The following is a 25,605-nucleotide window of genomic DNA, read 5'->3' on the forward strand; positions in this document are numbered from 1 at the left end:
TCATAATTTCATTTTCTATTTCCATTTCTCTTGCTCTGCTATATTGAAGTAATATGAATGGGCGTAACTAGTATGAATATATGTCACTTTTTTTACTGGTAAAATTACTAACGTTTATATACTATAAAGAGGTAATATATATCATGTGGTAATATGTTGAAATGGTAAACTCTTCATTTTCTCAAGCAGCATACACATTTACGTTTCCATCAATACAGTAAGTTCCTAATACTGTAGAGAATGGGGAAAAGGTTGTAGGTCCCAAAAATGTGGAACTTTCCATAAGCATATTTTATAAACTAAGATACATTTTTTTGTGTGAAGGTTCAAAATTCAGGTCCCTAAAATGATTTATATTAAACTCATGAACAGGCCAAAGTCAAGTAAGCATCTTCGTTTAGTTGTTTACTTTTACAGCTGTCTTGTTTCTGGGTTTTAGTGTGTGTGTTTTATAGGAGAAAATTATGTAGACCATGTTTCTATCATAATTATCAATTATTTCTAAATATTAAACACCCTAGCAAGCTGGTTTTAGATTTCAAGCACTTAAGTTTGAAATGACTAGTATTTAGTTTTTGATCCATTTTGTACCATATTCTGTGAATGAACACTTTAATTTCCTGGTGAAGTAGGAGTGTTCATGTAAGTGTGGGTGAGTTGTTAAAATAGTTCATTAATGCTATTTTATTTTATTTTTCTGACAGTCTTGGAAGGTATACAAATACAGATTATAATAAATACATTCCATGTCAAGGACCTCAATAGAATTCATATAGGAAACTTCTATCAAAAAGTAACACAGGCAATCCATTAAAGAAAAATTACAGATGGATGTTACATTGCTATGAGAGCATGTCGTCCATGGACACACTTAATAATAAAGTACAACTTCCTAGAAATAAGTTAAAAAATAGCAAAAAGTGTAAAGAAGATGTGGGTTATGATAAGAAGAAACTGCTCTGAGGTATGGACCATTATTACAAAAATGATGAAGAAGAGAATATCAACATATACCAGGAGAGAAACAGGATTTTAAGGATAGCAAATTAACTGCCTTCAACAGTAGGAGGGTTTGCCATTTCAAATTATTGAGTTGTCAAAGCAGGATGGCAAAGTGTAATAAACACTATTTGTGCCTTTGAAAATCTTGCCCTGGGATTTCACAAGTATTTAAGCCTGAGATATAACATTTAATGGAAGTAATAGGTGAATAACTTATCACGAAATATTTTGCTTAGTCAAGACAGCAGGGATTTGAGCATTTAAGGGATAATTAGGGATAATAAATGAACCAGCTTCAGCAAATACATTTTTGATACAAATTTGCAGGAATATTTCAAGGAATATTCTCAAAGTTACTACTATTCCTCATGACATTAACACTATTCCTTATGTTGTTTACAGTGAAATATTAGCTAATAGGCTTCTGTTTTGAAATGTCACCACATGTAAACTGACTCTTACATATAGACTCTTAGGTATAAAGTCAAAAAAGGAAATAAAAAATTAATTGGCTTTGAGAAACTTTCTGAACACATGGAACACATGGAACTTTCTTTGACGTACAAGATTGAGACTTGGGAAATCTGTCTCTTTAGCCCTTTCTGTGAAGCAGATTTCCTAATTCATGTTATGTGTCCCTGACTGTAAAACAAGTATAATAATAAAATTTCATAAAGTTTCATAGAAGTTTGGTATTTTTATCAAGTATATTTCATACATTTATGATGTGAGCAGCCAGAAAGGCAACCTGGTTAGAAGGGAAAATTACTGAGGAAAAGAAAATGCCTGTTGAAGAATACTGACAGAGAAATTGCCTGACAGACTGGGAGCTGTGAGCCTGGGAATTAGACCTTGGAACCAGAAGCACCCTTGAGAAGTGCAGCAGGCCTCTATAAAGTACTGCCAGGGTATCTAGAAACTGGAGACATCTTGAGAGGCTATCAATAAGTGCAAAACCAGGAAACTGTAATGGCAGCTTGTCATCTAAAAAAGTATAAAACAGTCTGGGAAAATAAAATTGGTCTGAAAGAACAGAAAACATCATCATCTATTCGCTGTTACAGGTGAAAAATAGAAATTACCAGCATCTATCAGCTGCTCACAGTGGTGGTGTCCTACGCCCTACGTCTCTAATATATAAAAAGGAGTTTTATCCAAAATGGAGCCTCTCTCTCCCAGAACTTCCCATACTGTACATACTTTCCCTCTTCTAAACAGGCTGAATTCTCCACATGATCTATTTACAAGATCTTGGACTCTCTCTGGGGACAAATGGCTGACTCCAGACTCTGTGACACAGATCATCTTAGAAGTGAGACTCTGTCATCTTACTGTTGCTGCTTTGGACGCACTTTTGGAGTCAGTTTGGTTTGCCTTCACACTTCCGGGATGGTTGGGTCCCCTTCTGGGATTGGTTTGTCCTCCCCTTTCAGATGATTTAGCCACTTCTGAAATCTGTCTAATCCATTTCATACTGGTATTATAAGGAAGTAGATGGACATGCCATTTAAAATTTGGAAAAGAAATTCAGTATTGTTAATAAATACTACAGGAATCATCCTTAAAGTGTTTACTGAGAACACCTATTCCACATCCCTAAGGAATGCTTAGTATCTTTAAAGAACATACCACGTTAAAAGAAAACCAAAATCCACAACTGTTTCTCTCCCCCCCACCCCTTTTTTTTTAAAGTTAAAATTAGGCCTTAGAGGTTAATATTAAAAAAAAAAAAAAAATTGTGTAATTTATGACAATAGTACTGGGAGGCACACAGCTATATTCCCAAGAATTTTGTTGTGAGTGTATCTTATTATCTTGAAGGAAGATTGAAATAAAATGATATAGTGAGGAAAACAAAATCAGAGATTTAGCATGTTTTTTTGTCTCTGTGCATACATATATAATGTACCCCTGATTTTGTGATATTTGTCTTTTGGGATAAACCTAATAAAGTAACAGAGGAATAATAATGCCCAGCAGTGTGATTAGCATTTTAATATTCAATACTAATAAAGTACAGCTGTAAAAATATGCAGTGAACTAATGGATGAAATAGCAGAAAGTGTTGATTCAGAAGTCCTAAAACTATTCAGGCATTTACGTATAAGGCTTGCTACAGACTTCTACAGAATTATTATCAGAAAACCATAAAGCCCAGTAAAGAAAAAGGTTGAATTATGAGAAAGTGAACGAGAAATGCATAAATAATAAAAGATAAATATATTCTACTTAACTCTACAGGTACTATTTTCGCTTAAACCAAATTAAAGTAAGTCAGTTTCTTAATGTTTAAGCATACTTTGGTTTCCAATAGGCAAGACAGAATTATTTTTAAAAAATAATAAATGCTTCTGTTGTTTTTAACAGAAGTACTGGGACCTACTTGGTTAGACGACCTCAAGGAAAATTTTCAAATGAACGTTTTAAATCATGGATATTAAAAATAATTAATCATAAATAATACTACTTTTTTTTTCATTGAACTAACTGTGGAGTGTCATTGTTTGCCATGACACGGATACTGCATTCTACCTTCAGTATTACCTCTTTGCAATGGAAACCAAAGCCTTTTTTTTTAATCAGCTGTGTGTAAAATCCTTGTGAATGGCTAGAGAATATTAAGGGAATCTAGTCAGATATCACTTAAATGTGTGTTTTAATTCACTTCTACTTAAGAAACAACTTCACAGGGATGCATGTCCTATTCAGCATTATGGCATACAACTACACAGCACAGTGCTGCATTGTTGGATCAGTGCTGCTTTAAAAATATTGTGAGTTTGCCTACTCCAGATTCTTAAATACGGAGCAAGGACACATGTTCAGACCTTGTTATGGTTATCAATATACAGGTGACAGGACTAACTGGAAGTGGTGGCACACTCTTCCCACATTTCCATGATTGCTACTCCTCTTCTCTACACAACTCTGTCACTCTTATCCCTACCTATAGAAGGTTTCCTACTTACTGAAAAATTGGATGTTCCAGTTGTCAGGCTACCTTATCTCAGCTCACTTTTTTTGTGGGGATTTCCATACCATTGACATATGTTATGCGTATTCTGAGAGTGCTTACTTGGTGGTCGCCAACCATTCACTCCATTTTCTTAAACACTCAGATCATCTGATGAAATGTGGACAATTTGAGTAGTCACAGCTAGTGAAATAAGGACTTGGGTTCTTCTCAACAATTCCACCTCAGGTATATAAATGCCTTCAAAAATTAACTTCATATACTAAATTTTGTAATGGTTATTCATAAGTAAATTTAATTTTTATTTGTTTATAAAACTGGGGTTATTTTAGAAGTTTTCTTTTTCTTTGTAATTTGCTTTTTCTTTTGTTAATGGCATAAGTCACACTGCAAAATATGCAGCTTTTTTCCAACATCCATCTATTTAGTTGATCATATTGTCTTAAAGGACATTTAAGAATGAAACCAAAGAACATTTTTGACTGAACAGCTACCTTTAGTTAAAAAAAAAAAAAAGTGAATTATATTTGTTTTTCATCTTTTCAGGGAGAATTGTTTAAAGACCGAAGACATGAAAAATTGATCCTGAAACAATGGTATTAAGAATCATCCAGTTACTAATACATAATAATGAATGCTTTGTCAGTCACATCTGCTTAAATAAATCTTTTTCTTTAGATTTACTCTATGCAGCATATCTGAGATTGGAAAAAACTACATAAAATTATTTTGTGATTGATACTGCTCATAAGTGTTTTTACTTTCTTTTTTTAATTATATAAGTTATCACCTCATTTTTCAAAATACTGATTATCTTTCCTTCTGTGTCAGTCTGTTCTCTTGATTTTCTTTTATCTGTTGTCAGCTCTACTAGGCAAAATGTACACTTTTATACAATTAGTGTATCCATCTTCTGCTCCAGAACTGCTACTCCAGGTTTAGACAGCCATTCCTCAGGGATACAGGGCCATATGAAGACATGCATTATTCATTCTTTCTTTATGTGATAACTTCCTTTAAATTCAGATTTAGGCACCTTAATGCATACTAGACTTTTACCAGTGCCTAAGAACTTTACCCTACTTATTTAACCAGTAGATTATATAAATACTTAGTTCTATTGGGAGGCTTGCATTTCATATTTATTTTTGTGGACATTCTTCTATTTTCTGTTATTGTAGTTGCTGTAGATAATCTGTTCTTTCAGTAAAAAAAATGCTGTAAATTGTTTCAAATTCTTTACACAAAATTTCACTGCACTCAATTTAAATAAATGAAAATTTGTTAATAACAATAACTTGGCTTTTTTTTTTTAACAAAACAAGAAATTGAACTGATTTGTCAGAATAGAATGAAAGAAAGCAGTTATTCCTAACTGAAAGTTGTTGACTTGATTCAGTTTATCACACATCATATTCCTTAAGCATTTCTTCCAGTCAGGTATTTCCCATTTTCCAATTATGGCTTTGATTTTTCTTGCTTAAACACAGTACTTTGCCCTTGTCTTTACTGAATTTCATCTTATTGATTTTAAACCATTCCTCCAATTTATCAAGATGATTTAAAGTCTAGTTTTGTCCTCAGAAATTGCAAATGTTTCCAGCTCTGAGTCACCAATAGATTTAACATGCACCTTTTCTATTGTATTATCTGAATCATTCATGAAATCATTTAAAGAAAGAATCTAAAATTGTTTGCCTTGACTTGTTCTTGACAAATCAGTTCAAGTATTACTATTACGCTAAAAAAAGCCGATCTTGTATGAGGATCTTACAGTAAAAACAGCCATGCAAACAGAAAACAGATGGATGATTCCTGCCTCGTGACATTTATGAGTTAAATATAGTACTAGAGGTAACAGATGCACCCAGAAAGACAAGGGAATACGCAGAATACTGCAGTATTGGTCAGTGAGAGAAGGAAAGATCTGTGCACAATAGCAGTCTAAACATTATTGTACTTTTTTCTGATTATAAATATATCTTCATTTTATAATACTTATTCTTGCATTTATTCCAAATTATCTTTTTTTTCTTTCTTTAAACACACTCCCAGATCTTTGCAGTCCAAAAAGCTGCTGCCAAAATAATTTATCTGTTGTTCTGCCCACCTCCCTCCCCATACCATTTGAGACATTTCAGTAGTTTCCCATTATGTTCCAAGTCAAATTCATATCAGTTACTTGGTTAGCTTACTCCACATTTAACACCTTGTCTTTACTTCCCACAATTTTATTCAAAGGATGGCAGCATTTATTGCATTTCTATGTTTCCATAACAACTGTCACTTGACAAGATCTAGATTTCTAAATAGATCTTGAAAAAAGCCCAAAAGTTAAGTACTTGCCTTCAGAAGAATGATCCAAACTGCCTAAATTTTTTATGTATTTAGTGGAAAACAGCTGCAGCTCCCCTGTGCCTCCAGAGGATACTATTTAGGTTTCTTCTCCCTGTCTGTGTGGGAAACTATATTTCTCTGAACTCCTGCTCACTAAGATGGGAAGACTTTTGGATCACTGAAATTATTTTCTGGTGGTCTAATATAAATAGATTTTGTGGTTTAACCCCGGTAGGCAGCTAAGCCCCACACAGCAACTCGTTCACTCCCCTCAGTGGGATGGGGAAGAGAACCAGAAGGGTAACAGTGAGAAAACTCGTGGGCTGAGATAAAGACAGTTTAATAGGTAAAACAAGAGCCGTGCAGACAAGCAAAGCAAAACAAGGAATTCATTCACCACTTCGCATCGGTAGGCAGGTGTTCAGCCATCTCCAGGAAAGCAGGGCTCCATCACATGTAACAGTGACTTGGGAAGACAAATGGCATCACTCTGAACATTCCCCTGGCTTTATATGCTGAGCATGACGTCATATGGTCTGGAATATCCCTTTGGTCAACTGGGGCCAGCCATCCCAGCTGTGTCCCCTCCCAACTCCTTGTGCCCCCCAGCCTGCTCACTGGTGGGGTGGGGGGAGAAGCAGAAAAGGCCTTGGCTCTGGGTAAGCCCTGCTCAGTGGTAATGAAAACATGTGTGTTTTGGTCACAAATCCAAAGCATAGCACCATACAAGCTACTGTGAAGAAAATTAACTCTATCACAACCAAAACCAGTACACTATTATCCCATCTGTTAACCTTCAAACCATGTGCAGAAGCCAAAGTCAAATTCTTTCATGTCTCTTCCTTCTGAATTTTTAATCTAATTCTTGTACTCCCAAAAGGATAAATTGCTCTTTAAAACCTTAGATTATACATTCTCTCCCAGTATAACAGGTTCAAAGCCATGTCTCCACATTCCTGAGCAAGGCTTCTAATCTCTGGGGTCACATAAGACTGGAATCTGCCTTTATATGGATTTGAATGCAGCTGGAATATGTTACTCATAGTCTAACCTGATTTTATTTTTCAGCTTCTCTAGGGACTTCTTGTTCACTCTCATAATTAAGATCCTTGTATACTGTGCACATCTAGTGCTGGAAGCACTTTGGAGGGGGAATTGGAGGTTTTGAAACCGTATGGTTTAACTTTCTGCTGCTCAAACAAATATGAAGAAACCAAGGAAGGAATACGCATGAAGTGCTAATGCAGGCAAACTGCAGTGGAAGTTCATCCTGCTAAAGCACAGTAGAACTGGGAAAGACTTTTGGCATTTTGTAATTTTTACACCCATGTCTTGCTTTAGCATAGAGATTTCTATGTTAGTTCTTTATTGTCAGAAGCAATATATTTCTTCTTTTTTTTTCTTTTCAAGCTTTGAACCTCTACATTTATTGGACTTTCTTTTTTTCTTTTTTTCACTTTTGCTATTACATGTCTGTCTTAATGAGAAGAATTATTTACCCAGTTTGGACCATATGAACAGTTTCATACAGAAGCCCATTTTCTGTATCTTGCACTGACGATGTCAAATCTTCCTAAAACAAAGAAAACCAAAGAAAAATGGATGAATTATAATGAATTGTAAAATACTAAAATATTTTGTTAAGCTATGTCTATAATGTTAAATAAAAGAAAGCCTAGGACCGTACTCTGACCCTGAGGCTAAATGGCCATGTTTGCCTTGCACCTATTCCATTAAGAAGTACCTGTAAAGCAGGTTCATTCTGGAGAGTTAATTGGAGGTTTCCTGAAGACAGCCAAGAATTGAGGTAACAATGAAGAGCTGTGGATAAGGAGGTGGCTGAGTTCATGAACTCACCCCTGATAATAAGCAGAAGGGAAGTTTCATTTTATGCAGTAAAAATATGAATAATTAGAATATTAAGATAGAAAAAGTGTCTACTAATGTAGTGAACTTGCTTTTTTTTTTTTAATAGAAGGGTTTTATGTATAACAAAACTGAAAAAATAAAGCTCATATTCATGAAAGCTTGAGGGTTTGGGGTTTTTTTTTAAGGAAGGATCTCTGAAGATCATTTTTGTTACTTTTTCTTGAACAGTTACCTGTTCTGCCTAGTTCGTTTGGTATCCCTTCAAGCAAACATACCGTGAGTAACTATATCAGCATGGGGACTGTAGGTACTGAATACCTCTGTGTATTTCTCAGAAAGGAGTGAAAAATATTATCTCGCAATACAAAATGTTTCTCCTTTCTTATAAAACTTTTAAAATAAATATTATGTTTATATACCTGTAAGTACTCAGAACAGATGATGGCAATGTGTAACACCACAGAGCCTGCCCACAGTATGTCCAGTAATGGAATATTAGTGTATAACTTACTGCCACTTTTACATTTTTATTGGACTTTGGTAGTTTATGAAGAGAAAAGAGATAGACACCAAAGGCAGGAAAAAGAAAAAAATTCCCTTTAGGTCTCTGCTTTCACATACTAACAGTTTGCTAAATAAAAATGTACTCTAAAATTTTATTAAGATAAAAGCTGTGCATTAAACACTTTTTGCAATCTTAACATTACAAAATATTCATATGTCACTTCTTTGCGCAGCTAGGATTAAATGTCAGAGAGAGATGGTATTTCACAACACTATGAGTTCGGAGTAAATGGAAGGTTACACCCTTTCATTTTGTTTCAAATACAGAGATCCTTAGTTTCTGCATTTCTATTCTGTATTTCAGGTTTTAGTAAGCCAAAGTCCAACCTCCTGCTCAAAGAAGTTCAGCTATGACATCAGACTAGGTTGCTCAGGACTTTATTCAGTTGGGTCTTTAAAATGTCAAAGGTTCATTTATATTGCCTAGTCAAGTGGGTAATTTATGGGTAATTTTCGAAAATTCTTGTCATGTACTGATGTACATGACTGCTGTGAATGTAATTCATTTTCTACCCCTATGTATGGCTCTGGCCTCCTTTTCAGTACAATCTTTTCACCAGGTTGTCAGCGCTGCAAGGAAATTGAATTGATATTTATAGTGATATGGACACAAGATTCCTAAATCTTACTAAAACCTACTAAAAAAGTGCAGGAAATATCATCTCTTCTCTGGACTTCAGAGCCTATCAAATTGACCTCTACATATTTCTAATCCTAGTGTGTGATAAATGCCATTGAACCAATGGCTCCATTGTGGCTGTAGGGAATCTCATAAAATACCTGTTGTGATGGACTGACACATCTAGAATGTACTCAGCCTACCCAGGTAAAAGGTACCAAAAACATTTAATATTCATTTAAATGGTTTGGAATCCACAATATTAAAGAAGGTGGGGGTGGATTTTTTTTTTTCCATTTAACTTAACTGATATTTAATGAAGGTACTAAGCTGTAGGGTCCCCAGTTCAGTATCTTAAGCACACCTGTTCTCATTTTTAGGTGTGAAAACATTTAAAAATCCATGTTAGATACTTTTGTGGCCCCTAGGATTGCAGTATTTGAAAATGTCCCATTCTAAAGAAGACTGATCTTTCCTGTAGCATGTTTCATATGAAAATACTGTTTTCTGAATAGCCTGCTTCAGGTCAGTTCAAGTATCCTTAAGCTGGGCAGGAGATTGTTAAAATATACGGTATCATTAAGGCTCTGTTTACACGGGAAAATAGTGCAGTGTGATAGTAGTGGGTTAGGTATAAGCCTTTCAAGCGGTTTTATCTGAGACTAGCTTGATCCAAATAGAAGAACGACTGGACCCATTCAGTTTAGCCCTAGTTAATTTTCAACTGAAAGAAATGCAGTTTGCAGGCTCCAAGATCAGTCTGCAGTACAAATCAAAGCACAGTAGCACAGTAAATGAGAAAATATAAGAGATTTGGTTCAGAAACTATGTTCTCATCCAAACTAAAAGAAACTGATGCAAAGCTCTAAACATATATATAAATCCTCCCTGTTGGAGGAAGAAAATAAGTTGCCTTAATGTTCTCACTCCTTGAACAAGATGCTTAGAGATGACCAATAGAATGCAATAGATGAACCCACCTAGAAACCAGTCGTCTTCTTAGTTTAGACATTGTGGTGATGGTGTTAGAGTTCATCCTTTTAGTAACTTTTCAATAGAACTATTTAGATGCATAGTAATTATTTCTTTTCAGACTACTTTTTCAGGAAGTGGGAGTTGCAGCTTCATAGTGCTTTTCAGATTAGAACCTGTTTCACAAGAAGACCTTCTTTCTAGTTCACTCTCCAACGTTCACCTTTAGATTTTAATCCTGGGTACCTAAGACTATAAGTTTCATAGGAGCTGGAGAAGAATAATCATGGAAATTCTAATCATAATTTACATGTTGTGATTATTGAGGAAAATGAACAGTGTGAAGTTTGGTCCCTACTTCTTTTATCTAACTGTTCTGCAATTTGGTGTACTACTTATATAGCACTTGCTTAGCATAATTTACTTAGCATTAGTAGCTAAATTTGCTGAAACCTTAGACCGCAAGCTGTGAACTCTTACCTAGGTATGTTGAACTTTTACTAGTTAAGTAAAAGAAGGCCCCAGAGCTAGATCAAGCTGGAAGATAAGGAAGCCATAATCATCAGTAGAACCTGCAACCTTAAAAATAAGAAAAGAAATGGCCGCCTAGAGACAATGAAAGGACCCAATGAAGAACGGGAAGACCCCAGATCTTAATATTACTATTGGTCTGAACTGTTGCATGAGGGGTAGGGAACTTAGATTGTAAAGGTATAATTGCCAAGGGATTTCTTTGTTCAAGGTCCCTCTTCAGAGGCACTCAGCTTGAGCTGTAGAGCTATTAATAAATAAAATTACTTTTATAGGGTAATCTATTTTTCGGCTTACTGATTCAGTGGAAACGTAGAGTCAAACCCTGTTATGGTGGCTGGCATGCATAATTTTCATACCATAATGTTGGTCTAATGTAAGACAAAAATACTACAGTGGCTGAAGTGGAGTATCTCACCCTCTCCCTTCTTCTTCCCCATTCCAGCTGTGTTTGTTATCTTCCTAGTTTCTTGCTTCTTTTTTTTTTTTTTTCACTAGCTATATGCATGCATCCCTCACCCCAAACTGGGTAAGAAGCAAATACAAATTATTCTGAAACACTGGGCTTCTGACTATGTGTGGATAACTAAAATGGAACCATGCGGACAGATAGGTAAATCAGGAAGTATCTTGTAAGCTTTAGTCATGTTGTTTGTAGATTCTGGTGTGCAGTGAGTTTGGTGGAAGAGGGTGCTTAAAAAGATGTGTTAACATAACTCACAATAAACAGCTGTATTTTTCTAAAACTAAAAATTTCAAGAATATGACCATGCTAGGAAGTTTAGGAAGAATCAGGACTTTATCAAACACAGGAACTCCAAGTTCTGAATACTTACTGTACTAAGTTCTGTATCCTGAGACAATGAAAAGTCAATGATGCTGAACATTTCATGTACAAAAGTTTCATTCTTGTCAGTAAAGACCACAGGATCAAATTCCTGAAAAAACCCTACTAAAATAAAAAAGTAATTTTCTAGTAATGAACATATGAATGTCCAAGTAATATCTTGTCTTGCAAAGTTTGTACAAGTATTTTTCATACATTTACATAGTCCATTTATTCTGAATGGGACAGCTCATTTGAATTAAAGTTACTGTAGTTGCAGCCTGTAACTTATAGACTTTATAGATTCTTGGAGTTTAATGTGAAAAGGACAATCAGAACATACTGGTAAGCCTCCTACATACCACTGAGTTTCACCAACTTAAAGTTATGAACCTGACTACATGCAAAGTTTGCAAAAAAGTACATTAATAATTCTTTCAGATGCATTTTAGCAAATTCTGATGAAGTTCAAATATTCTCTAAATATTTGACAAGGTAAGGAAAGCTTTGAATAATTAGCATGGAGTAGCATACCTTATAATTACCAGGCAGATCTTCAGCAGTGTTACTGACAGTCAGGTAGATTTTCTTTCTCCGTGTTATACAACATCAGTTTTTATATTTCTTTAATATCACTAATCACATTTTGGTAATATATTGATATTTTTGTTTGCTATCACTGGAATGACTAGCAGAAAGTTTAGGAGAACCTTATTGATTAACTTTGCAAAATCCTACAATGCATCTAGATTGCAGTTACTTTGCAGTAATTTTTCTAATAAAGTTTCAACCATCTATGAAGTTTGGATTGCAATAGTTCTCAGAAAGTTATTGACTTTTTGTCTCCTAATGTAAAAAATGTTAGCCCATCAACTGAATAATAGGAACATATATTGCAAACTACGTTCTGGGGTACATCAAACACAGTATAACCAGCCAGTCAAGAGAGGTGATTATCCCACTGTATTCAGCATTGGTGTGGCCTCACCTCGAGTACTGTGTGCAGTTCTGGGCTCCACAATTTGAGGAGGATGTTGAGGTACTCGAATGCATCCAGAGGAGGGCAACAAAGCTGGTGAAAGGGCTGGAAGGAATGTCCTGTGAGGAGCGGCTAAGGACTTTGGGCTTGTCTAGTTTGGAGAAAAGGAGACTGGGAGTTGATCTCATTGCTCTCTGCAGCTTCCTGAGGAGGGGATGTGGAGAGGGAGGTGCTGAGCTCTTCTCCCTGGTACCCAGTGATAGGACACATAGGAATGGTTCAAAACTGTACCAGAGGAGGTTCAGACTAGATTTTAGGAAACATTTCTTTTCTAAGAGGGTGGTCAGTGCTAGGAACACGCTTCCTACAGAGGGGGTTGATGCCCCAAGCCTGTCAGTGTTTAAGAGGCATTTGGACAGTGTCCTTAATAACATGCTTTATCTTGGTCAGCCCTGAACCAGTCAAGCAGTTGGACTAGGTGATCATTGTAATTGAAATAGTTCTATTCTATTCTATTCTTGTCCTTTTTAGATTTCACCTTATTGATTTCAGACCATTTCTCCATATTACTAAGATAATTTTGAATTCTAAACTTACACTCCAGAGTGCTTGTACTCCCTACGGCTTCCTGTCATCTGGAAATTTTTAAGTGCACTTTCTAATTCTATCCAAACTACAGCTGAAAGTACTGAACAGAACAATTTCCAGCATAGATCCCAGTGAAACCCCACTAGAAATGCAGTCTGATAGCATAACTACACTTCAAGTAAAGTTGTTCAGTTGATTATACACCCAGTTTTTGGTTATTTCATCTACTTCATCAGGGGGTTTTATGAAAATGTCATTTGGAAGTAAGGTTCCACTACAAAGTGAATAATTTTTATTATTTCTTTTATAAGCTCTGCCAGGTTTTCTATGAAAGGACTAAATTAAATTAGTTTGACACAGTCAATTCTTAACAAATCCCTACTTGATGACTCCCGACAACTCTATTTTTGTCCTCTCTGTATACTTTCATTAAATTTAAATATTTAACTGAATATTCACAGGCTTTTTCTTATTTTCTACAGTGTTGAAGATAAAGTAACTTGTTATTAATTAATTCCAGAGTCCTCTTTTTCTCACTTTTACATACAGTTCTAATGCTTCTCTTTCTAAATCTGTAACAATAGCAAGAGATGAACAATAATCATTAGTGGTTCAAAGATTATTTTAGTTAGGTCTTTACATGCTGGAATTTCACCAAAGCACCTTACAATCTAATTTATGTAGTTATTCTCTATTTTCTTCCTGTGTTATTCAGGTCTATGCTACTATCCTACTGTTCAGTCACAGTTCAACTATTATGTTCTAGAGATCAGAACATAATAGCTGAGTCAATGATCTTTCCTGTATCACCTATATTTTTTTATACTTTGGTTAATTAAGGTACCTGTAGTTTCTTTTATCTTCTTACTTACATTTTTCTGTTGATCTTGTGTTCCTCACAAGTTGTAGCTCATCTTAGAACCTCTAAACTTCATTCCTACATGCTTGACTGCTACTTTAAATTTATTTATTTACTATAACCTTATTTATATTTTTCTATGACTACTTTTTATGTTCAGGCTACTAAAAGAGTTTGTGCTATGTAAAAATTTTCTTACCACAATTCCTAATTTTATTTAACACTGAGAAAATCTACTGTGTTCTCTTTTGAGTAATTCTTAACTCTCCTTTTATTTGGGTGTAAGCCAAGGAACAAGTTATTGATGTGTAAGTTTGCAAGAAAAATAACAGTTACTATATAGCCACTGTGCATCTCCATGGCCATGTTTATCCTTGATAAATATGAAGCAAAGCAACAAGGTGTTCAGAGAACAATAGAATAGGAGACTTACCATAAGGGATGATGATAACAAGTAATTCAAAAACCACAATGGAGCTGTCATGCTACAAAATCAAAGTTATATTTATTTAGTGCTATGGTTTTTGTATTTCTATATCCTCAGAATGATTTCTCAGGTGACCTTTTTAAAATATTGCAGTGACATTTTCAAGTCATTCAGCTATTTCCTGTTCCACTCTTAAAATCCCATGCCAAACAGAGCTGCTTCGTATATATAACTTTATGTATGTTCTCTGGCATACATTTACACAGCTATCCCAGTTTACTGATATTTCTACAAAGCAGAGCTGCAGGGAAATCATGTTCTAAAACAAATGTTAAAGGCATACCATGTTGTGTAGAGGAAGCTTTATTGGTTTTGGCTAGCTCTTCTAAATCAGCAAATGGTTGTTGGGATATACAGTCATGTTTTCTATTGTTCTGAAGGGCATAGATGTATTATGATTTAGGTTATTCATTGCATCTTTGTCTCTATTTTTGGTTCTTTGAATTGAGGAGATTTTTATCATCTCTTTGCAACATGGCATTCAACTCTCAAAGGCTGAAATATGGAACAGTCTTAAAAATGCTCCATTTTAGTCTAAAATTGACACTTAGTCAACTGAATAGGTCTCCAGACTCCACTGACTGTGCTGGTTAGAGCACCATTGACTATGAAAGGGAACTTCAGCACCTTGCTCTTATCTGAACTGTAGAATCTTGCATTTGGATGTATAGATCTGGAGATGAATCGGTGTTGTCTTTGTTGGCGCCTTAGAAAGTATACATATTTTTTATGATTATAATAGCATTTTCTGGGACTCTAATGTCATGAATGAATAAGATAATGAAGTTGGCATGCCACGTTTCCATCTCCTACCTAATTAAATGAAACATAGCTGTCTAGTGATGTTCTAATTTTGTTTGGTTTTGAATGTCTCACTACAGAATAGATTTCTCTATTGTCCAGGCTTTTACATGTGTGAGCAATTTCTAGATTAAGTAGTTAGACATCTTTCACCTCTTTATGTCTTTCTCTTCCTTGCCTTATAAATATGTCTTATCCTTTCTAGGTAATAAAATATTACTTACACAAACTTGGTAGTGAGCCCAGATTTTCTGCAGGCCCCACGTTTGCTTGTGTATGTGTATTTGTGTATATATAATAAACTGCCCATTAATAACCCATCTAATTTTCTAACAATTCTCCTGTGTTTCTAATTAGTCTTTAAGTCTATACAAAGGCTGAAGCTTTGTTCTCTTCTTTCTTCCTTCAGCTTATAGACAAGAATTACAATACAGTGGGACTGAATTTAGTGTTTTCTCTTTCCAATGTCTATTTTTCAGTCCTTATCTGTAACAGGAAAGTGAAATGCATTTTATTAACTAACTTACGCTCCTTTTAGCTCTGACGGGGAACTACAGAACAGGGAAGACTTAAAAAAACCCTTTTAGTTTTTTCCAAAGGTCAAACTGTCTCCAGCTCATCAACTATTAGTGGGTGTGTTCAGGCATATTATAAATGTCTTTAAAAGACATTCAAAAAAAAAAAAAACCATGTCTCACAAAACCACCTTTTTCCCCATAAAAAAAATAATCTTTCTGGTCTATGCTCTAAATGAGGTTGTTCAGTATTAAAAGTGAATGGTTAAGATAGGAGAAATGTCAGCTATCTTCTGTTTATGATCAATCGTTCTTAGGTGTGTACAAGGTACAGATTTTGGAAGGCCAAATGTTTTTGTTCATATTTATTCATATTACTCAGATCTAAGGTACAAGAAGGGAAGCAGGAGACTTGTGAATGAAAAAAACATTTTTGTACATCTCCATCATGTCCTACTCAAGAACATTTTTTTGCATTTTTCACTTAAGATTTAGCATGAAACTTCAGAAATTATGAACTTAACCTTACCCTCACATCACCATTATTACACACCATGCTGTTTGAGTATGTGATTCAGCTAGACAACACTCATACTTTAGAGAGTCCGAACAGAGATATGGAAAGAAGAAAAAAGACAAGGAAACCAAATCCTTAAAGGTCTGTTTGGTTTTCTTGAGGGGCATCTCTATATATTCAGTTATATGGACCTATATGCATTACAAATGTGTAGATTATTTTATATAGGTTTTTCTTCTCTTGACTTGAGAGCAAAATTTTTTTTTTCCCTCTCAGGGTCGAAATTATTTCTGAATGAAGCAAAAAATTTTAATGAGCGGAAACAAAATTATTGTGTGAGTTGTTTGGGCAACAGAAACACAGCACAATATAAATACTAATAAGCCACTTTATACAGAGAAAGTTATTACAGCAAATTGAAAGGTTATTAGTCTTGTTAGCAACAAAGAGCTTTCTTTAAGCAAGTGCTCTTCAGCTATAATAGTTTCATTTGGTCTCAAAAAGAGGAAAAGAAGAACTTGGTTTATTTTAAAAGAATAAGCAAAAGATTAAATCCAGAATAATGACATTTTCTGGAAAAGCAAATCAATTGGAAAGTAGAAAGATACAATATTTGTTTTAAATGTGTCTTGAGTTTATCTAGAACTCCATTGTAAAATCAAATTCCAAAATATAGATGCCTCAATTTTTATCCTTATTAGTCACATCAATTTCATAGGGATCAAACTTTGTATCTTCTGTTAAGTGAAGAAAACAAAGTAGAAAAATTTCAAATAAGTGGATGAAACACAACTTTTTTTGGCATCCATGCCTTGTTGTAATAATAAAAGTTAGAAACAAAATAAATGAATAAGAGCTCGGAAAGCAGAGTAGTGAGCAAAGTTCATTACTTTTTCGTCTTTTTTTTTTTTTTTCTGTCAACATAATCTCCTCTTGTTTAATTTATTTCTCCTGTAGATGAAATAATTTGCAGTATTCTATTACTATAATGAAAAGGTCCTTTAAAATATTATTTTTGTTGTTACTGTTCTCTTATTATTACTGAAATTTTGCTCTGTTTCTGTGTAACATTAAATATTAAATTTTAAAAATTTATAAATATTATAAATATTATATATTTATATATTTATAATATTATAAATCTTATAAAAAATTTATAAATATTAAAAATTAAATATTTCTCTTGTTAACACATGGGTGTTTTTTGAATTTTGATCACTGAAAGCTAAACTGAAGGCTTTAGTAGATATTTCAAAGATAATTCTCTTCTGTATTTTGCTAGGAAACATCTTTTGGAAAAAAATAACCTGTAAGACACATAACTGAGTGTTCATACACAAATGAAGTATAAATCTGTTGTAGTTCATTATTTCCTTTTAAGAAGAATAGCTTCTTGAAATATTAGTTTTAAATGTGATTGTGCTGGCTTTTTAATTTATTGTTATTTTAAGAGTGAAACAGATAATAAATAAGAAAGAGTCCATCACAAAGTAAGAAATTTATTTAAGGTAAATTTTGTTATCAGCAATATAAAAAAAGTTAATTATTCATCAGAACTATGATACTTTATTTTTACCCTAATATGTCCAGTAGTTCACATGCGTTGGTTCTTTTTGTAATTGTTTTCAGATTGATAAACATCTGGTTCAGCTGACCTAAGCTATACGTGGAAAGGACCTTGAAATGTGTATTGCCATGCTTCAACTATTGAGGGAGTCTAGTGAGACAATGGCATTAACCTAGATATGCCAGTCAGAGGGCTGAATGTTGATGGGACAAAACTGGGTTTGAATGGCTACTTTTGGGTATAGCTTTTCTGTATTCTGTGAGACATGGATCAGATATTACCTCTACTTCACACACCAGTTTATCATCCAGGATCACACAAGCATTTCAGCCAGAGCTCAGCCTACTGCTCTGTGTCTCTGCCCTGTGCCACTGGAGTTAGACTCACAGGGATGGAACCACAAGCCAATTTACTTGACGTAAGTTTGTGATGAGACTTAAGTCAGGTAAGTTCCTGACCTAAGTCATGAGCAGACACCATGGGCAGTGCTTGATGATCAAGTTCACCCATGCTGTAAAGAGGCTGTCCTGGTTTCAGCTGGGATAGAGTCAATTGTCTTCCTAGCAGCTGGTATAGTGCTATGGTTTTGAGTTAGGTATGAGAAGAATGTTGATAGCACACTGATGTTTTTAGTTGTTGCCAAGTAATATTTAGTCTAAAGTCAAGGATTTTTCAGCTTCTCATGCCCAGCCAGCGAGAAAGCTGGAGGGACACGAGAAGCTGGGAGGGGACACAGCCAGGACAGCTGACCCAAAGTGGCCAACGGGGTATTCCATACCATGGGAAGTCATGTCTAGTATATAAACCGTGGGGGAATGGGGGCAGGGGGGGATCACTGCTCAGGGACTAACTGGGCATTGATTGGCGAGTGGTGAGCAATTGCACTGTGCATCACTTGTATATTCTAGTTCTTTTATTATTATTATTATTGTGATTTTATTAGTGTTATCATGATCATTATTAGTTTCTTCCTTTCTGTTCTACTAAACTGTTCTTATCTCAACCCACAAGTTTTCCTTCTTTTACTTTTCTTTTCTTTAGTTGCTGACTGGGGTTAAACCATGACAGAGGCTAACTATAGACCTTGAACCTATCCATCCTGCAGTACTCCTGTAAACCTGACAGAAGTATGGGGTTTCATAAAAATGTCAGCAGGAGGTGAATTTGGGCTCAGTTACAGACAAAATATAGCTCATACTTGCCTGAAAAAGGCAAATGGGGAAGACACTTGAAGACGTTATTAAACATAATTTTCCTGTTCATTCTTTGCATAATGTGAGTAGCACAAAAAAGTAGTTTTCAGTTGAAAATAAGGTAAGTCTAGACCATCAACAAAAGAAAGATTCTCATGCTGCTTAACAGGCATCTTATTTAGGATGCTGTCTCCCTCCATTAGCATTAGATGAGAACTTTTAAGTAAATTCGTTAACAATGAATCCAAACTGAATAATGACACTATAGTAATATTAATTATACTACTTTAAGTTTAGAAATACATATATAACTTTACGTATTTAAATCTCTACTGTAAATTAAGCTTTCTTACTAATGGAAGAGGTTGGAAATAAAATTGTTTCCTCTGATTTAAGCATTTAGATGAAGCATCTGCAGATTTCTTTTATTCCAGATTTATTCACAGCTGAGTAGCTTAAGTATGCTAAAGAAAGCTGATGCTGAAACACTTCTTTAAGTTCAGCTAGGTTTGTGGAAAAAGAACAATGTAATTATCATATACAAGCAAAAAGACAAAACTCACATTCTTACAAAATTCAGCATAAAAATAAATTATATTTTATATAATGTTTGAAACAGATTTCTTATTCATTTAATTAACTATATACATTATTTTAACTTTGATTAGTTTTTAAATTGCTCATTATAATAATCTGTAAATTATATAATTTTACCCTGGAGTATGTAAAAATTAGGATTCAGAAGGGATTCAGAGTATTTATAGTTGTGTTGAAAAAAGCATTTTTCTTTAAAAATATATAATTGTTTAGATAGTTAATCCAAAGTACCAGCTGTGTATTCACTTCAGAAAAAATTGCTCCAAAGTAAACCAATGAAGATTTACTCCCAAAAGTCACAAAATTAAATATCTTCAAATAATTAATAAGAGTATCAGCTGTAAGTCCCCCGATTTTTTACACTTTTGACTGTGTTTTTTTTCATTTGTCCCTGTCAAATTAGACTAATTTTCTATTTTTATATTATGTGTAGATTTCTCTGGGGCTGTGAACTGATGTGGCCAGTATCAAAGCTACTAGGACTTCTTCAGTATGTGAAACATTTTAAGTGTAGTATTAGACTCATTAGTTTCTATGGAAACAGTTACTGGTTTATAAAAGACGAAAGACTATGTATTTACAGGAACACCAGAAACAAACAAAATAGTGTAAACTTGGCATATACAGAAAGGATGCTTTTGTGAGAAGGATGCTGGAACATCCTTTTATATCAGAAAGAATGTACATAACAGTCATGGTAGATAAGTTGATAGGCAAAGAAGACTGAAAGAATAATGGAAGATACGGAACAATTCAACTTCGAGATTTGTAGTGATGACTGTAAGGCCAACATTTCACAAAACTGAAGTGGCTGTTCTGTTCCTTGTTAAACTGCAGAAAGTTGATTCTCATCTTAATTCATAACATGTTGTGCTGGCGATGGAAGTCCGGTGCCTAATAATTATAATTCTGGAGGTCATAATAGGATTCACAAAAGTGAGATTTCTTGCCTAAAGATGTTCTTTTGTTTATTCATTTGCTCATTTGCCACCTCTCTCTCCCTTTAGAAATTTTCTGTGCTTTTATATAGTTTAATGATTGGAGCATGCACTTGGAAAGTGGAGAGCAAGGTTCCAGGCTCTCCTCCTGAGGGGAAGCCCCAGAAACGGTTTTCAGGAAAATCCCCTCAGAAAGTAAGAGTTGCTGGTCTGAGCCATCAAACTGAGAAGGATTTAGAAATCATGAGTTATTCTCCTTAAGCAGAAATTTTAAACATTGAACTGTTATGCAAAAAGCGTATACTACCTTTCACTCCACCACGTCTTAAGGAAAATTTCTATACCTGTGGGGAACTTCCTGCTCAATTGTTTATTTGAAATTCGATGAAGTTAGTGTGTTCGGATGTGCATACTGCATTGAGTCTCTCAGGGAATGTAGCTGAGCTGGGTATTTTTCTGTTTAAAGTAATCTGAGATTTACAGTCAAGATTTTTCCATGTCTCCTGAGATGGTAGTGCTTTTCAACTTATGTTGCTGCAGCACCATGTGCAAAGTACATTCTGCCAAAAATTTACAATATTTACAGACACAAAGGCTCATAAGAGACTAGACAGTTTTGATCTTTTTTAATTTCTCAGAAGTACTCATTCAAAACCTTATTTCCACTGAAGATGAAAAAGACTGTTTATGTACTTGAAATTGAATTTGCTCCTATGGTCAGAGGTATTTTGAGAAAACCCTTCATGCAACAGAGAGAGTAATGTTTATCAAACCTAAAATTTATACAAAATTAATGTAGTTAAATGTTTTAATTATTTTCTGGTTTAGTTCTTTTATTGTGGCCTTAATAGTTATGCTTCTTACTTATATTCAATAGCTATTATTTTTATTATTTAAATGCAAATCCTTGTCTTACTATATTTTGAAATTTCTGCCCTAAATCAATTGTGTTACAAGCAATTTTCTAAAACCTTTTTCTTTTTCTGACTTTTTTCTTTTTTAATATTGAATTGAACTGAATAATTTATATATTGTTTAAAATGTAATCTCTATTTTTCTTTTTTGTTTGAAGCTGTATCTTTTCTGTACCTCAGTTCAGTTATCTTGATGTAATATGTATAAATAAATAACAATGCTGGGCCAACATCCAGAAATATATATTGAGAAAAACAGGCTATCAGCTCTTCTTGACTATATCTCATTATTTTCTAACTTGTCATGGGAGTTGCTGTGGTATTCAGTGTAGTTTTCCCCACTGGTTTTATGTTATCTAGTTTTATTTTCAGATGAGACTATGAAATCTTTGGGCAGTCATTTCTCATGTAGCTCTCTAATACCATCAAAAATGGTATAATACTTTCAAAGTTCATAGGAGTATTAGAAGATATAATTAATTCAAACTAAATTTTCAAAAATAGGAACCTAAAATTATATTCAAGGACTATTTTGAAATCTAAATATATGGGCTGCCATTAAAGCAGATAAACACTTAGCTACTGATTCCTATTTGTGCAGATCTGGATCCAATACCTGTGATTCCATTCCCATTTAAGGCATTTAACCTTACAGAAATGCAGATAAAGAGAAGTTCCTCTTAAACTGCTACCTCCCTTCTGCTACTGCTAGTACTTGTGCAGCTGCTTCGTGAACTAGATCTATAAGTACATGGCATCTAAGAACAGATTTTTTATTTAATTTTATTTTATTTGTTATTGGGTCAATTTTTGAAACAAATTCTCTAGCTGCAGGAGAAATGCTATAGCCAGAAAAATGAAGGTAAAAGAAGGGAGGACTGAAGAGCAGTTTTGAGTTATGCCATTTTAAGGAGAGCAGGGAACTGCAGCATAATTCTAAGTACATTTATTCTTAGGGAAAAATCTTGGTCTCATTACCCTTAAAAACTAGGGAATAGTTATTTGTAATTATTGCATGGATCAATCCCACCTTCATGTTCTAGCAACTAGAACATTCAACAATTAAGTGAAGTATAAAACTTTCTTCGTGGTTTAGCTATGTGAATTTTTTCTGCCTGAATAAGATACAACACTTCAAACTAACCAAATGCAGAAGGAATTTCTTAGAAACAAATAGGAACAATGGTCATAGACAATAGATTAAAATAAGCAGAAAAAATGTTCAAAAAGGGGAGCAAGCATAGTTTTAACCTTTTAGCTTTTATTTAAAAAAATGACAAAAAATGTTTCAAGCATTTTTCTTCCCTTTACCATTTTTCTATTACTCAAATAGGGGATGGTCTACTCATGCATTCAGAGTTTTTGTGTTTGAGAGGGGTTTTTTCCTCCAACTCACTTTTTAAATTGAAGAAAGGCTAGAGAAACCTGGCATTTTTATAAGAACAGTGAATTTGTTTTTGTAATATTGCAGAAATCAAAATCGAAATACAGTAAAGTCAGAATTCTCCAAATGAATAGGGTTACAGCAGCCTCAAGCTCATTAGTCACTACAAACCATAATTCTGTGTGTACTCTTCTACAAACATTAATTCTCCTGGTCAAAAAATTAGGTTGACTCATCCTCAATGTTCACTGTAATTCAATATGAATAGACTATTTGTCTAATTTATCAAATTCTATCAGCCTTCAGGATCCATCCTCTTTTAAAGATGGCCTTCCTTATTTTTCTAAACCATCATGATGCATTCCTTCTCCTTTTTCTGTCTTTAGCTCATAACTCATATTGCCCAGCCATTCCCTCACTATTTCATATTCCCTCTCTGTTTTTAGCCTTCATACAACATGTTCTTACCCATCAGGATGCTTCTCTTTAAAGGAGGAAAATTTTATATCTTTTTCATGGAGGAAAGCTTCAGCCTCTGCAGACCAGAACTGTTTTCATCAATTGCTGATCTCTGGTTCAGAGGACTGCATTCCTATCCCTGGCTGCAGACATGAGACAGAGGCTAAGATCTGAATATTTTTTTTAAGCATTACCTATTTGCCGAATGTAAGAAAATCTTAAAAGCTGGAAGTGTGTTTTATTCGGAAGCTGTGTGATTCATCACATCTCACATCAGCTACACATCTACGCTACAAATATCTATAGCTGATCTAATAACTGTATGTTATAACTGTATGTTTATTTCCCATTGTATGGCTCTGTGTTTTAAATAAATCATGTGAATACATTTATAAATATGTAGAACTTATAAAAATATGTATAACAAGTATGTACAGCAAGATGAGTTATTTTTTGTCTAAAGAAAGATCACAAGTTATTTTAGGCTTGTAGCTCTAATTTAAATTTGTTTCCTACTGTTTTCTGTTACTTGGGGGTTTTCTTTCTTTTTTTTTATTTAAGTGTCATTTATGTTTAAATTATTTATGAAATTGTTGGTCTGAAAATGTTTCTGTGCCTGGCCATTCAAACCATTGCTTGTTTGTTTCTTTGTTTGTCTGAAGTCCTTAGTGGTAGTCAAGTAAATAACCCCTTTATTTCAACAAAAATTTAGAAACTGTAAGTTGATTTTTCATCATCCTGGCAAAAATATAATTGCCCAGAAATAACAATCATACATAGCTTTGGTACATGCAAGATGAAAAGAGCATAAAGTTGAGAAAACAAGAACTGAATAATTAAGAATGCCTATATTAAACTTTCCCAGGTAATTTAATATGGCTCCACTGTAAAATTATACATTACTTCGTCTTTATTGCAGTGCTGCTATGCTACTCTTCTACTGCACTGTCATCACAATATTTTTAGGTGTTCTGTGTGTACTTTTTTCACAAGAAAATTGATGCAGAACTTTAAGAACAGGAAGTGTTTTTGAACTCAGAATTCCACCTTCACAGTGCCAGCTACCTACACAGTAATCTGTTTTAAACAAGAGAGAAAGTATTGCCTCACTAAATATCCTTGTATATATGTCCTCCTCAGACAATCACCCAATGTATCCAATACTCCTAGCTCTTAGGAGTAGTTTGAGATACCCTTGGGCAACTTATCTGGCAGTCAGCTGATGCTTCAGGAGCATGATGATTTTCTATAGCATCTATGTCATATCTGCCAGATCAGCAAAGGTTTCTCAGATACTCGAGGGGACCTCAGAATGGCAATACCTATTCAGGCAGCTAAATCATTCCCCTAATAGCTGATAAACTGATCAGTCTGTAAACATTTTCTGCTATATTGATCCTCAGCCCAACTTCAGAGTGGGTTTTAAAATTTTCAGTCCTGGTTTCAGAAGAGTGGTTATGACAGACACACCCAAGATAATTTTGTGTTTCCTGTGTATTGACTGAACTGTGTCACTTTATGTAATAGATTAGCCATACTGAATCCTAGAATGTCAGCAGTCTCCAACCACTTTACTGTAAGGAGACTATTATGGGGTCTATATTAGAGTTACAAATTCTATTTCACAGAATGGGGTCTCTAATTTAGGCAATTTGTGCCAATGTTTTAGATACCTGTTGAAGCATTCCTGCTAAATTAGCTGTTTTGTATAGCTGGTGGAATAGAGATAAATGTTATTGACTTGGGGGTGGGCCCTGCTGCTTAACTTGGGTAGCAATGTATGTGTATGGAATTTCCTATTGAATCCCTTAAATATAATATAAATACATATATGTATGTACATATATTATTCTCTGAATATATAGAAACCTAGGTATTGCCTTTAGAAGGAATAATTCACAAAGCACTCAGAGTTAGGGATCCTTAAGGACCTTCATTTTACTTGGATCTCACTCTGATGCTTCACAAAGCTTAAGTTCTACTTAATTCTTCTATTAATGTCAGAATACCTTCATGTCTAGAGATGTAGTCTTGAGGACCTGAAGACTTAAATATCAAGTTTGAAGCATTCAGATTAAAAATTTAAAACACAGCTGGCCCATGCATTGTTAGT

This window comes from Buteo buteo, chromosome 14 (genome assembly GCF_964188355.1).
Source record: "Buteo buteo chromosome 14, bButBut1.hap1.1, whole genome shotgun sequence".
Lineage (NCBI taxonomy): Eukaryota > Metazoa > Chordata > Aves > Accipitriformes > Accipitridae > Buteo > Buteo buteo.